Genomic DNA, 15050 nt, shown 5'->3' with positions numbered 1-15050 from the left:
CCATGACCATTATATTTAGATAGGATGTACAAGCTTGACAAATCAGCATTTCACAGGTGTAGCCTCCCCCTACAAGGGTGCAATTTTGATCGAGGACTAGCTAACTTTGCCCTAGTCTACATTGTGGACAACTTGCAAATAGCTCACTATTTTAGAATAGTAATGACAATCAAAAGCCACCTATATAGGCTAAAAGTATGCTTCATGAGATTTATTTTGACATGTCACACGCCTCAGTCGGAGCTGCCCATAGGAAGTTATGACCAATTTTCTCTAGCAGGCCTGTTTTGGACAGCATGTTGTCCATTATTTGTCACCCCCTAATTGTCAAGAATTGGTGGCCAAACTTATATGCTATCAACTTGCACATGTTGCGGCCCAATGACCCATGAGATTGTACTTCTCCATATCTATATTCTCCTTTGTAATGTTAAACATAGTAGTACTTTTTGCATCCCCCCTTCCCTATGAGCTATACCAATACGTCCTCTTTTTTGTTTTTGAGGGCGAAAACCTTCGAGGTGGAGATGGACTGTAAAAGAGTGGTGATAGATAGGTAGGACATGGGTTAGCATGGGAATACTTAGTTATACTGACGGGGTATTTAAGGTGTTGAGAGACCCAATTAGGGTATCATTATCAATAATCAAGTCTCTTTTACCCTTCCTTCCAGCCTCCATGGCTTTCCTTCTCTTTCTCTCTCTCTTTTGCTAGTCTTTCTCTCTCTTCTTCTCTCATCTTCTCCCTCATTCTCTCTCCTCTTTGTAGTCTCTCCCTTCTCTCCTTCTCTCTCCTAGGTCTCCTTCATTACAAACATCGATGCCTCCATGCTCTTATACAGCAAATACATGAGCAAAGATAGTGCCAACTTCATGATTGATTATCATATCGATTAGGTAAATCTTCTTGTACAACCTTTAAATTTCAGCACTTGAATCCTCCTTTGAGCAATGGACCACTCCTTCAATTGATCCTAATAGGTTACTGCAAGAATCTTCTATTGTGAAGGGAACTCCAGAGAACCTAGGTGACAAATCTTGTGTTATTCTAAGGAGTACCGAGTAGTGTCACTTAGGAAAATCTCTTGATGGACCACTAAATTGTATTGCTAAGGGCTTCTCAACCATGCATGTTATATGTGGTATTAGACCAAAATGAATAAGTTAGTAATAATCTATACATATGTTGCCTTAATATATTGACTTATAAATTCAAGAGTAAAAGAGTTGTAGCTATCTTAAGGAAATAGCCTAAATAATATGATATTGATTATCAAACACCTTCTATCAACATGGATGATGCACTCCAAGAAAAGAAGTTTAGCCTTGAAGCAAATCAAGTTGCTTGAGTTCACAAGAAAAGGATCCAATGTTGAGACTCATGCTGAAGTCTTGATAAAAACCCTTGAAGATTATTTTCATATGGCTGGAATAAGTACACTTAACAAGGCTATGATTGTAAAGTTGAATCTAGTAGGTGAGGCACATGGAGCTTTTTTTTAAAAGAATAATACTAGTAGAAATAATAATAATATTTTAAATTTTAAGCATTACATGTTGCAGTCGTCCATTGACTCCACCAAAACTATTGCTATCCACAAGGAGCTTTTGAAGAGTTCCTATGTAGGAAAACTCTTGAAATGTAGGAAATTCTCTCGTTTTTCCTAGGTAGATATATATGGATTCTCTATGTATAACTAGGAAACTACATTCCCTACATCTCATGCTAGGGAATCATAGGCATGTATGTGTGAATCCCTTATACATAACTAGAGAATTTCATTCCCCACATATTACATGAGAATTGTAGGCCATATAACTTTGGGATCTTGTTTCCTACATAGCATAGTAGGGAATTATAGACCACAAACTCAAGAGTTTGGTTCCCCACATTTTGTACTAAGTAATTGCAAAATAAGCCATATCAAGAGTATATACTTTGTGGAAAATTACAAAGAGTTTATGGAAATGGACCCCAAACAAAGTAGGCTTAATTTAAGTGGTCAATCAATAATACAACATTGCTTCTCATCTCTTATCTAAAAATTTTGCAAAATTATTCTCTCTACTCCTTTATAGATTATTTGGTGTTGCACCAAGCCCTATAAAGCTGACTATTTTGAGCAATAATTTAATATTAAGCACCATGTGACCTAGCTCAATACTTATGGAAATTAGGAACCAATTGTAGTGTGCCATTTGTGTATCTTCTTCCGCACGTTTCTAACGCATGTGTATTGGACAAAGAGATGAGAAGTATTCTCTTTCTCATAAGGGAAATGTCCTAAAATAAGCATCAACATACTAAGTCTACCTCTATGAAAACATCTACATAACTAGCCTCCAAAGAAATAAGGACACATTGCCCATCTTAGCTATGATCAAGCCTGATTGAGGTTAAAGACATCAAAATATTGTAGTGGAAAATGTCATATAGAGATCAAAGCCCTAAGGCAAATAGGGTGGTTTCTCAAGGCATACGTGTCTTAGTCCACTTTCTTTGACATAAACAAGTACTAAAAAAAAATTAGTTACAAAAGTACCTAATTTCTTACAATCCCACAAATTTTCTAAAATTTGATTTCTTTTTGAGAATTGACAAGTCAATTTAGGATTTTCCTTAATAACAAATAGATCCTCCTTAAAGCCCAAAGCATTCAACCAAATAGACAAGCCAAGTGAGAATCAATCCTCATGAAGGAACTTGGTCAATCTAGAGTATTTCAAGCTATGGCTATTATTTTTCATGATTTTCATGGGCAAATTCCCTCTAAGGATGAGTTTCCTCAATGGGTCAAATACACATTTATTGGAAAGGGATGTGTTGGGTTTATAGTGAGAGTTGGTCCACTATCATCCCTAATTAGCAATCTATTCTCTTGAGGACAGAGAATGTGTTCTTAAATTTGTTGGGGGTAAAGGCTCCTCCGCCTAGCCGCCCGTGTATTACTACATTGACAGTACCTACCCGCGCCTGCACACTGTAGGTAGTGGTAGCCCGTCACCGTCACTTTATTCTTTATTCTTTTAGTGACAGATGAATAAAGGGAAGGTCGGTCAAACATTGTGACTGTTGGAGTTCCCGCATTGTGAGTCTCTCTCTCTCTTGCTCTTGCTCAAGCTTTGATCATTCTCACCTTTCAACTGGTATCAGAGCATGGTTCCTTGAGCATTCAAGCTTGGTCCATGACACCTTTAGCATTCATTTGAATCCTTACACCATTGTTGCATTCTCTCGGCAACCATATCCAACTCCTTTGAGTTCCAATCACTCCCTGACTTCCCGAGTACCTACCCGATCCATTTTAGTACCCTCATGGCATTCTTTCAAAGGTATTGAAGCATTCTTTTGAGTGTTTATTTCAGTTTGCAAGGTACAGTAGGAGGGGCCAGCCATAACTCCAACGATTGGAGCTCCCCCATTTCATATCCTGGCTTCTACCTGATTAGACTTGACAAGGCTTTGTGTAGGCCTTCTTTAGGCCCTACTTGAGTCCCCCCTTCCACCCCATTAATGCGACATGGACCAGCAACATACCTAGCAACATCAACCTTGTTTGGGATAGCTTAAAGACTTGCAATTTTTTTAAAATTACTTCAGACCTCCCTTGGCACTCATTGGCAGCTTGAAAACACTTTATTTGGCACTTGGAAACACCCCCTTGATGCTCGGCATTGGTGGTTATCATTGGCATTGATTTGTGGAGTCCAAGACTATTTTCCATAGTCCGCACGCAGCCACAAATAGTGTTACATCAGCACTTTATGTTGATGCTTGCTCGACATTGACATTTGATTCCCCATTGGTCTCGAATGGTCCCCGAAAGTTAGGGCAATGTATGCCTATTGATTGGCCATCATTGGGAGCTAATTTAGTGACCTAAAATACTAGTTTTACATAGTAAATCACTGTTGTACACTCTAAGGATGAAGCTTATTTAGTCATTGTATGCTTTGTCTATTGGTCACAAGTGCTTTCCGACTGTTTCATATGACTATTGGGATGCAAATGAAGGTTGGAAAATGCTTTGGATGGTTCTGGAATGTATTTTGAGCCTTGTTTGAGCTCCATATTGGTTGGCATTTACTTGACATTGGTCTGCACTAGCATGCTTTGTGAAAGAGGTTATACCTATGGTCTATCTATGACCCGTTGGTACATGCTTGATGCTTCAGTTACCTACACATGCTAGTCACATTGTTTGGACTTGGAATACTACTGGAGCTTTGTTTGGGCTTGACTTTGGATATTCTAGAGCTTAGTTTCATCTTGCTTTGGCTCGTCAAAGATTGATTGGGATTGTCTTCATGACATTGGATGTTATCATTGGATACTTGACCACTTATATGCTTTGGATATCTTACTGATGTATGATCTTGGATACTCCATCAGTGGTGCTCTTACATGCTTTGTTTGAGCTTATTTGCCTGACACTTATGGATTTTGTGTCAGTGGAAGCATTTTTGTACGCTTATCACACATTAAGTAGTGTGGGTTATGCATATTGAGCTTTTGGATCTTTGAGATTGGGATCTCCTCGTGGATGATGTATGGTTGATATACCTTGGTCCATGTAGATGTACTTGGGTTGATTCAGCTTTGTATTCATTGAGCAGACACCAGGTCTTGGCAATGGTATGCATATTTTTCCCTGTTGATTGGGAGTGTACCGACCTTACTGATGGACTTTGTCTAACATGCTTGGATTTTGGCTCATGTTAGTTTGATTGTTACATGCTTGTTGATGCCCACTTGATGTTGGTTTTGCATTGACAATCAGTGATTGACTTTGAATATTGGGATTTTCCTACTGTCAGCTCTCATTGTACAATGCTATCATAAATTACAGGAAGCATATATGTTAACCGTAAGAAGAACAAGGTGGAAAATTTGGAAAATCTAAAGCAGAAAACAAAGGCCAAGGCAAAAGTGAAATGAAAGACGAAGGTGCGCCAAGAAAAATATGGAAACACAAGAAGTGCAGAAAAGTCCTAAATAAAGGAAAAAGACACACAAAAAAAAGTGCAAGTCAATACTTTTGTAAAAGAGCGCAAGCACATCGTGCTTTAATTTAAAGAGCACTAGACTCTCACCCATGCAATTTGTAAAGGTAGATGGGTGGTAGGAAGGAAGCTAGGAAGATAGGAGGACAATGGGAAAAAGGGCCTAGGCCACGGCCGGCCATGTAAAAAAGGGGATAAGGGGATGACCACTTTAGGGTTTTGTATATAAAGTTGAAAAGTGAATGAGAAGCTCATTCTTGTGTGTGGCCAAAAGTGGGTCTCTTCTTCTTATTCTTATTCTTATTCTTCTTCTTGCTTAAGCTTGTGCTTGAGAGAGGGAGTATGAGAGTGTGAGGGAGTGAGTGTGTGAGGGTGAGGGACAGGGTATGAGAAGCTCTCCCTCTTCTCCTCTCTTCTTCTCTTCTCTTCTCTTCTCTTCTCTTCTCTTTTCTCTTCTCTTCTCTTGCTCACGGCAATGGAGCTTGGAGCGTGGAGCTTGAGGATGGAGTTTTCTTGAAGATTGCACTTGGATCGTGGAGCTACCGGAGTGCGCCGGAGAGGAGGTAACTCGATCGGTATGGAGGTAAGCTCACTACACCCATAGATATGGATGGCGCGTCGACTATGTGAGAGGTAGCCACCCATTAGTGCTCGGCTTGGAACGCTTGAAGCAATAAGCAGTACGTGGGTCTTGGTGATTGAGCGAAAGCTCCCACATTTTGGTTCCGTTGCCGAGACCAACGGATTCAGGCCTTGAGCACTTGCGCGCTTCAAATTGAGCATCGAAGCAGGGTTTTCCTCGAAACGGTGCTTGAGATAGATAGGTAGGAAGCGAGGGAGTTTGAAGAGGTATTCAATCTCCTAAGCAAGTAGGTTTTTGGTTTTTGGACTTGGAAAAGCATGATGGAGCAGTGTAGGTATTTTCTTTATGATTTTTTCTTGCAGTTAGGAAGGATAGGAGCAAAACATTTGAACAAATAGTAGGGTTTTCTGTTGTTGTATAACAGGCTAAAACATGGAAAAGAAGGGCAAAAAATGAAATTTTGGGTTAAATGTTGGTGAAGGGAGCAAGACTAAGATGAGTGCAGGCCTGGGCAGGGTGATAAGAAGCTAGGAGTGGCAAGAAAGGCCACATTTTGCATTGCAGGTTTCAAGAGAGCAGGAGAGAGGGAGAGAGCTTCATCGCGTGGACCTGCTTCGATCTGGTCATCTAGGAGGTATTTGCCCAGCCCAGGTAATTCCACACCTTCCCCTACATGAGTAGCTTGGATTTGGAGGTGCTCAGCAGGTAGGAAGCCCTTGATCACTCGGCGCAAAGAATTCTTTGAAGTCCGACAAAAATCACGTCACGCTCGGCCCGTCCGAGTGATGGCGATTCTGGGCCGAGTCCCAGAATTGGCCCTCGGACCACTCGACCAATCGGCCCTCGGACCATTTGGCCATTCAGCCCTCTAATAATCAGACGCTTCTCACTCGACTCGTCTGAGTGAAGCATTCAGACCAACTTTGAAATTCGGCTCTCGGCCTTGCTGACTCGGCCCAACCCCACTCGGACGAGTTGACATTCGGCTTGGCCGAATTCACCATTCCACCCTCGGCCCACTTGACTTGGCCCACCTGACTCAGCCCTTGGCCCACTCGGTCCTCAAACAACCACACTTGGACTGGTCGAATTTGACATTCTAACCAGTTACATTCGGCCCTCGGCTGAATTGGGCATTTGGCCCCTGCAATTTGGATCTGTTGGGCCGAATTTGGATTTTTTCAAATCTTAACCTGTAGACCTTGAAACTGACCGAGAGACCATATAGAGCCGAAAGCACTTCATAGACCTATCACTAGATTGAAATCTAGAGCAAGTAGTTCAAAACTCAGCTACGAATGGTCCTTCAAATCGCGCATGGTGTTTACCATAAAGGCCCTGCGGGATGAGGGGGAACTGCCCCCCAAAACCCTCGCAAAGGGGGCTCTGCCCCCTTCTCACCTCCCCCAAGTAGGTTGGAGAGAAAATGCGCGTCGTGGACAGGTCCTCCAAATTAGATCCTAGTGTAGTCATGGCTTTACACAAGCATGGATTCGCGCTTGCCAAAGAGCAACTAAAAGCCCGTACCTGAACAAAGATAAACAGAGACCCTAGAACCTCAATGGGCCAACCTAGCCAACAAGGGCAAAAAGGCCACACCGTAAAAACACGTATGTGTTGCATTTGGACTGCATCTACTCAAAGCAAAAATCAACAACATCAAGCTACAACTGTGAGGATGGCTAGATATGGCAGTCTTGATGATAGATGCACCTTGAATAACACTGCACAGACGATCCAAGACATTAATGGATAATCCACATCTGGTTGTGTAGTTGGGGACTCAAGGGACTTTGTTAGAAGGCTTAAATTTACAAGCCAAGACCCTGAAGACAAAGACATAGTACCACCTACTTATCTTAAACTCACCGTGAAAAGAGAGCACACTATCGATGCTCTAATTGATAAAGGAACAGATTTTAATATCTTGACCTATGAAGCATGAACTCTACTAGGCCAACTAGAGCTCACACCAACTAATGCAACTCTTAGTCCTTACGAGGGACACCCACGAGCACTTACAGGGAAGTGTAAAATCCTTGCGACAATTGAAACTAAGAGTTTGCCTATCCTATTTCATGTTCCTCCAAATAGTGCTGATTGCGGAAAGGAAACCCTCCTAGGAAGACCCTTCAAAAGGGTGACCAAGTGTGAGGCTGACTATGTAACATAGAGGATACACCTAACACTACTGGGTATGAGAATAATCACAACCTTTAGCAAGGGTGACCTCATCGAACCTCGAGGGAAAGGCAAGGAAGGTGTTGACATAACAGGCAAGCCTAGTAACGAGAGCAAGGACCTGTTGAAAGAGTTGATAGAAGCGCATGTTGAACAAAGAGAACCAGTGAGCGAGGCCATGCTTGAAACAAGAAGGTCAGGAGCCAATGCCAAGGGCATGCTTTGGACTTAAAAATATTGTAGAAGACCACAAAAGAAGCCCAAGCCTTATAGACAAAGGCATCAATGGAGAGCCAGCACAACATCGAGATGGATATCCAAAGCGTTGCTATGTGCTCAAGGGTATTACGCAGGTAGCTGATGGATTTGATACCAAAACCCCCTGCTAAACCTCCTCTATCAGCTGAAGGCCAGATCATATCAAGAGCAAAGAAGCATAGGAGGAAATCTAAACGAAAAACCAAGTCTCGAGTCAAAGACATTGGAGTGACTGAGCCCCTCATGGTCGAAATCAAGAAACCAAACGGGACTAATCGAAGGGTAGATCCTTAGCCTAGCATGCTTGATAAGTAGATATCAGATGTAATCATTGAGGATACACAAAAGCCACTATTTCCCAAGGAGCCTTTGATTTCCCAAGAGGATAACATGCATCATAGGCATAACATTGCTCATGGCAAGGTTAAATGCTCAACAAAGCATGTGGTAAAATCATCTAACATCCATGAGCAAATCTTCCAGCTAGTATCGGAGCCACTTAGGAGTCCCAAGTCTCCTACACCCTCTTTCCCTAAACGGACACATGAAGCACAACAATAGTTGTTAAGTGTAGCTGCTCAATCCCAATCTCTATCTCCAACTAAGCTTCCAAATGTCCAAGAGGTGGAACATGACACCACCCATAGCTCTCGACCCAAAGACATGCCTGCGTAACCCACCGTGGCTAGGTCAACTGAGGCTCGATCTGCACCAGTGAATGCTCAAAGGGCAACAAAAAACACAACCACTTCCAATCTACTTGAGGACCTGATACTGCAATCTACTAACAGTAGCCGGTCCATTGAACTAGCTACTACTACTTTCAATTAGGGATCACAGCAATCACAGCCTTTGGCCGTGACGACACCCCTTGCTGTATATGTCCTTAGCAATTCACCCATGGAAGAGGCGTCGCAACCAACATCCTTGACACCTCCAGCACTTCCAAAGCACCTAAGGTCTAGGATTGAGGAGAAATTTCTCGAAGAGGTGACCAAGGAGAGGATGCATTTGACCAATCAACCTAGCAAGGCTGTTCAACAAGTCGCAGCTAAGTCCCATGAGAGCACACCAGAGAAAGAGAGTACTAAGGCCCAACCAAGCACATCAACGATTAACCTAGTTTAGGGTCTTGAGTCCTTAAAGGAGACATTGCAATTGCCCAAGAAAAAGAGGACAAAACAACGAAAATAACAATAGCAGTTGCAAGTGGTTGTAGACCCCAAGAAGATTGAGACCAAGAGTGCCGAAGAGCTAAGGAATAAAGCATTGAGCCCATCCACCAATGAACCCATTGGCATCTCTCCTAACAGCAGCGGTAAACCTCAGACACATCCATGTGCTTTGAAAAATCAAAGCAACCATTACCATCAACGGTTGCTTGCAGCACTGAATCCACCGACAACAGAACTCGCTTTGACCAATCAAGAGTGGATACAATAGTGTCACAACAGGGTGAAAAGACTATGCCAGTCACATCCGAGGAGAACCATGACACAATAGCAGCAAAACCTCAAGAAAAATGCACAAACCCCAAGAGCATAAGCAATCCTAGCGTTGACCAATCTTGCTCATCTAGGCCTGATCCCCTAGCTATGCTAAAGCCTAGGGAAACTCCTAGAACCTTGCATGAGATAGCAACCGAGCAAGCCCTTGTTGAACATAGAAGTGTCGCCGAATGCTTAACTGAGTTGGATGCTATGCTCAAAGTGTTCACATATGTCTATGTCCTTGCAGACATGGGCGCATTCCCTAAGGAGCAGCTTGAAGAATACTTGCCATTTTCCCTATCCTGGGAAGAGCAAGAACATCTTGACGAGCACTATGATAGGCTCCTGCATGAATGCATGTGACTTACCTCTGACGAGGAAGCCGACGAACTACGCTTAACTATAACATTCAATGACGTGCTCTGCCAATCAAATCTCTTAGAGATAGAGTAACTAAAGCGACAATCAAAGGGTCAAAGTCAATTCGAAAAATGTTGGGTTGAAAACCGTGTTGCAATGACCGAACTAGGAGCCCAAATTATGGCAGTCTCAGAGGAGCGATTGGCCAAATGGCGGTCTCAAGGAGACCCAACCTATGTGGCACCAACTTTCTTTCGATTGTTGACTGCAATTCAGAGTACGGACTTAGCTAGAACTAGCCAAGAGAACTCTCTGGTTGATAAGGTTCTCACTGAGGAGGAGTTACATGTTGCCAATAGACTTGGACAAGGTACCATGCTACTCGATATTGCAAAATATCTATCGTTATTGAGTAAGCTGCCATGAGTACTGGATGCGTGTGCCACACTCCAGTACAATCCAGAGTTCTACAATTGGTTTTTATCCTCATGAAGTGACATGGATTCATAAATATGTATATAAATAAACAAGGAATTTTGTGACCCTGTATAGATAATATCAACACACATAAGCAATGATAGTCAAGTGTAGGGAGAAGAGTTGGGTTTGACAGGCTGACCTCCTCAGGTCCTCCTCTCACCACACATTTAGAAATCGTGTGACCATTCTTGCCTCCAGGTGGAGGGCATGCAACCCTCATTACTGCCATAGGAAGCCCTGACCAACATCTCTAATGGTGTAGATGGGGCACTGTCCCTTTCTATACACCTTTCCCCATTCCGGTCTATCCTTCCGGGGATGAGCCTTGCCCCACTCCATGACAACCAATCCACGAAACTTAGCATAATCCAAGATTTGCTAATGGATGGAGGCAAAACGAACATCATCACAGGGGCCGTCCCTCTACAACAAACATTGCATGTCTCACCTCTCCCCTCCTCATCATATGCACTTAATAACCCACTCTGTAATCCCTCCCATGCGAATAGTTTTATCGTGCCTCAGGGCCTAACCCTTGGTTCACATTTTTAAGGTTCCCCTACGGTAGCAGTCATGGACCACATAGTGCAACTGGCCTATAAGGAAGCTCTTCACCGTCGGAGGGAGCATAAGGCACTAGCGCCCCCACCAGAATGCTACGTGCCTACTCTAAAGAGGTACGCACGGAAAAGAGGCCCCAAACGACACCGCCCAAGACCCAGCCTGAAAAATCCCCAAGCCAAGAGGACGAGGGCTCAAGGGAGCACACGGGGCATGGCAACACCGGCAGTGTAGGCCCCCACCAGACGCTCAGGCACAAGTGCTCAAAAGAGGAGAGGGTAGCTCGAGACAAGCAAGAATTTGATGCATTGTTCAAAAGCATTCTGGAAATAGTTGCGGCTAGGGACTACACCATTTAGGTTTGGACGGACATCTTCTCCACCCAGCCTCACAAGAGCCCCTCACCGGCACAGCCTCAGTCACCCGACCACCCGGCCCTGCCTTGTACAAATAGAGTAGCCCCTATGATATATAAGCTGCTTAACAAGGCCATCTTGCCATAACTTTTTGTCTTTAAATGGTTAAAGGGCCAGGCTCCCCACCAATATACACTTTCCTTACCTACTGCTAATATATGCCACGTCTTTAACAAGCACCAAAATATGCATCGCAATCAGCATCATAGGATTTTGATAAAGTAATATCTTAATGTGATTGCAGCTGTTCGTCGTACTTGATGCATGCGACTTGCATATACTCTCATGAATTGACAAGTGGATGCATGATGACGCAGGTCTTTGTGCAAAAGTGTTCAATGCCCAAGTCACCGCAAAACCTCCAACCTCACAAAGAGCCGCGACAAAGTCGCGCTGCCAAAATAGAAAATCACCCTTGCCTATCGCCCACATCGCATGGCCCAAAGCATGATCATAACCACTTTCTCTTTTTGGGTTACACTCTACACTGGGCACTCATGGCAGTTGTTACCTCAATTGTACCAACATCACACATTCCAAAGAGGGTTGCAAAATCTCAAGTGTATCTCCCCATCTCAACAATTGCTTCTCTAACAATGAGGCTAGGGCACAATCATCGCTGTAATATCCATTTCCTGAGCCTTTGAAGCTTGACATTTTCCAACCCATTGAAAGACTGACAACCTCAACATATTGCAATGGTTGTATTCAGGCAAGGCAAAAAAAAAGGACACAAAAATGAAAAAAGAAAAGAAAAGAAAAGAAAAGAGATGAAAAGATAAGAAGCACCCATGATCACAGTATAGCACCTAGGGGTCCTCAAATTAGGTACATCTAGTGACCTTGGTCAACTGGCTCTATCCCTAGTCACCTCGTCCTTTCGCATCACCCATAATTGTCAAGGCACATCAAGGGCAGGACATACCTAGGGAGCTTGTCTTGCCTATGGTTAGACCTATCACCGTGACCCATTCGCACGATTTCCTCTTGCACTTTGCCTTAATACCATTGCAATCAATCGTGGTAAGCACCGCACGAATGGCCATGAAAAGTACACCGTCCTCATCACGCAACTCCAATAGCTACCAACTAACCAAAAGTGCGGTGTCCTTGTGCTCAATTATGCTACATCCTGCAGTCACAACGCAAAGGATGTCTCATTCACCTTCACGTGTACTTCTTCTAAATATGGATAACTTTGCTTCATCTAGATAATACCAAATTTTAGCCCTTAACCCCACAAGAATAACAAAGACGAAGAGAGAATCATCTATGCCTATATTGTGGAAACCCTTGACACATCACCCTGAATTTCCCAAATAAGAGGGCAAGAAGCCCAAGAATTGTTGCTATCACCCTTGAGCAGGAAAATGAGGATGTCCGAAACCTTGATATAAGAAAGGGTCTCTTGATTCTAGCCACACCTATGGAAACTTTCCTTATCATCACAGTCAAGATGTTCCTATCGAGAAAGACCCTTTCCTCAAAGTCCTAGTCCACTCTTGGGGCCTCCTCATATTTCATTGATGATGGCTTTGTGAATTGTAGAGGTGAGCTCACGCTTAATCGCCAAGACCAATGGACCGCTTCTTATTTCATTGATGATGGCTTTGTGAATTGTAGAGGTGAGCTCACGCTTAACCGCCAAGACCCACAGACCGCTTCTTATTTCAAGTGTTTCAAGCATTTCAAGTGGGAGCACAAATGGCTATCTCTCACCTAGTCGATGCACCTTTTATCCTATGAGTGTAGTGAGCTTACCGTGATGCTCAATGGAGTAGCCTCCTCCCTCAAGCCCTCTGATAGCTCCACAATTTGAGATGCAAGCTCAAGCATCCTCAATCCTCCACCTTGCTCCATCCTCCATAGCCACGTGTATGAGATGAGAGAAGAGAAGAAGAGACGAAGAGAGGAGAAGATGGAGAGCTTCTCCACCACGGTCCCTCACCATTACTCAATCACTCCCTCACCCTCTCACACTCCCTCTCTTAAGCATAAGCACAAGCAAGCAAGAAGAAGAGAAGACAAGAGGAGAAGAAGAGACCACTTTAGCCGCACACCAAAGAATGGGCTCCTCATTTACTTTTCAACATTATATACAAAACCCTAAATCTCTTTTGGACGGTCATCCTCTTATCCCCTTTTTTACATGGCCACTAGGCCCTTTTTCCCATTGTCCTCCTATCTTCCTAGCTTTCTTTCTACCCCCATCAACCTTTACAATTTGCACAAGAGGGAGCCCGGCGCTCTTTTAAAAAAAGGTTTAGGGGTGCCTTCCATTTAAGAATGCACTTTTGTCTTTGACTTAGCTTTTGATTTTGCCCTTGCACTTTCGGCCATTTCCCTTCTTGCTTCTTTCATTGTGTTTGATTTCCTTCTCGGTCACCTCTTCTAGGCCCTGACTTGCGCTTTTCCGCTTTTTTTGCTTTCTTCTTGTGCTAAGGTTAACATTACCCCCCTCCTAGCCTAGTGTCAATTCCATGGCAATGATGGATAGTAGTTGGAAGGTGGGATGGGTGTAACTAGATGGATTTTTTGAGTTTCTATATAAGCCCTTGTGGGGGATGGGGTTGGATGGATTGGCCCTTGAAATTGAAGATGGTGTGGGGCCTGGTTCCTCGCTGACGATGATGGTGGGTGGATTTGTCCTTTAAACTGAAGATTGTGTTGGACAGATCCTTGCTTGGAGAGAGGTGGATGGGTGGATCTATCCTTGAAATTGACGATGGTGTTAGATGAATCTCCCCTTGGAGAATGGCTGGTGGACATATCAGTCTTTGAACTTGAGGATGGTGTTAGATGGATCCATCCTTGGAGAATGGCGGGTGGACGGATCTGTCTTCAGATCTGTCTTTGAATTTGATGATAGTGTTAGACAGATCTGTCCTCTTGCCCTCTGCAGTTGCTATGACATGATCTTAACATGGCTTTTCCCTATTCCCTTCAAGTTGCATTATCCCTTCATCGATGTCCATTTGGCACGCTGATAAAATGAGTTACATTGCACCTCACGCTTTCCTTGCGAGAACCCTTGGGGGATCTCCTTCATCCTTGACAAAGTCTTGCTAGAATATTCAATGCCTGTCTTCGATCTTTTTGAGCACCTTACTAGAATCTTTACTGCTTTCTAGCATCCTTGAGAGAGCATCCTTCATCCTTGACAGGGCCTCCCTCATCCTTGACAGGACTTCGCCAAAGTAGGTGGAGCTCCCTCTTTTTTTCCTGAGCTTGTCTTCTCCTACACTATTCCAAATGAGCTTCTTCATTCACTTAATACCGACTGGGGCTGCCTTGGTCTGCCTCTGCTTTGTTTTGGCTGCATGGTGACATGTCGTATAAGATTACCCCCTCCTAGATGGGTGCTAGTTCCAGGACACTTGCGGTTTTGAGTCGATGAATTTTCGGTGATTTAAAAGGGTGAACATGTCAGTGATGATGGGGTCTCAGGGGAATCGGTCTTGGGAAGAAACTATGGGAAGAAACTGATCAACTGGTTAAGGTGATGGAGGCCAGGAGCACATTACATGGATGATGGAGCCTCCGACGTTGGTGGGTTGCAGCCTTTGTTTGTACTTGAAAAGAAAAGAAGGTGCACTATTTGGGGGTGTGTCTACTTGACCATGTGGTGCATTGTGCTCATGCTAGTGGAACTAGGAGTTGGGTTGACCACATGCAAGCTTAGGTATTGTCCCACACTTGAGGACCCAGTGCATGCATC

Source organism: Lygodium microphyllum, chromosome 11, assembly GCF_053477565.2.
Source record: "Lygodium microphyllum isolate KBCC chromosome 11, Lygodium_microphyllum_v1.1.10, whole genome shotgun sequence".
Lineage (NCBI taxonomy): Eukaryota > Viridiplantae > Streptophyta > Polypodiopsida > Schizaeales > Lygodiaceae > Lygodium > Lygodium microphyllum.
This window is presented reverse-complemented; position numbering follows the sequence as displayed.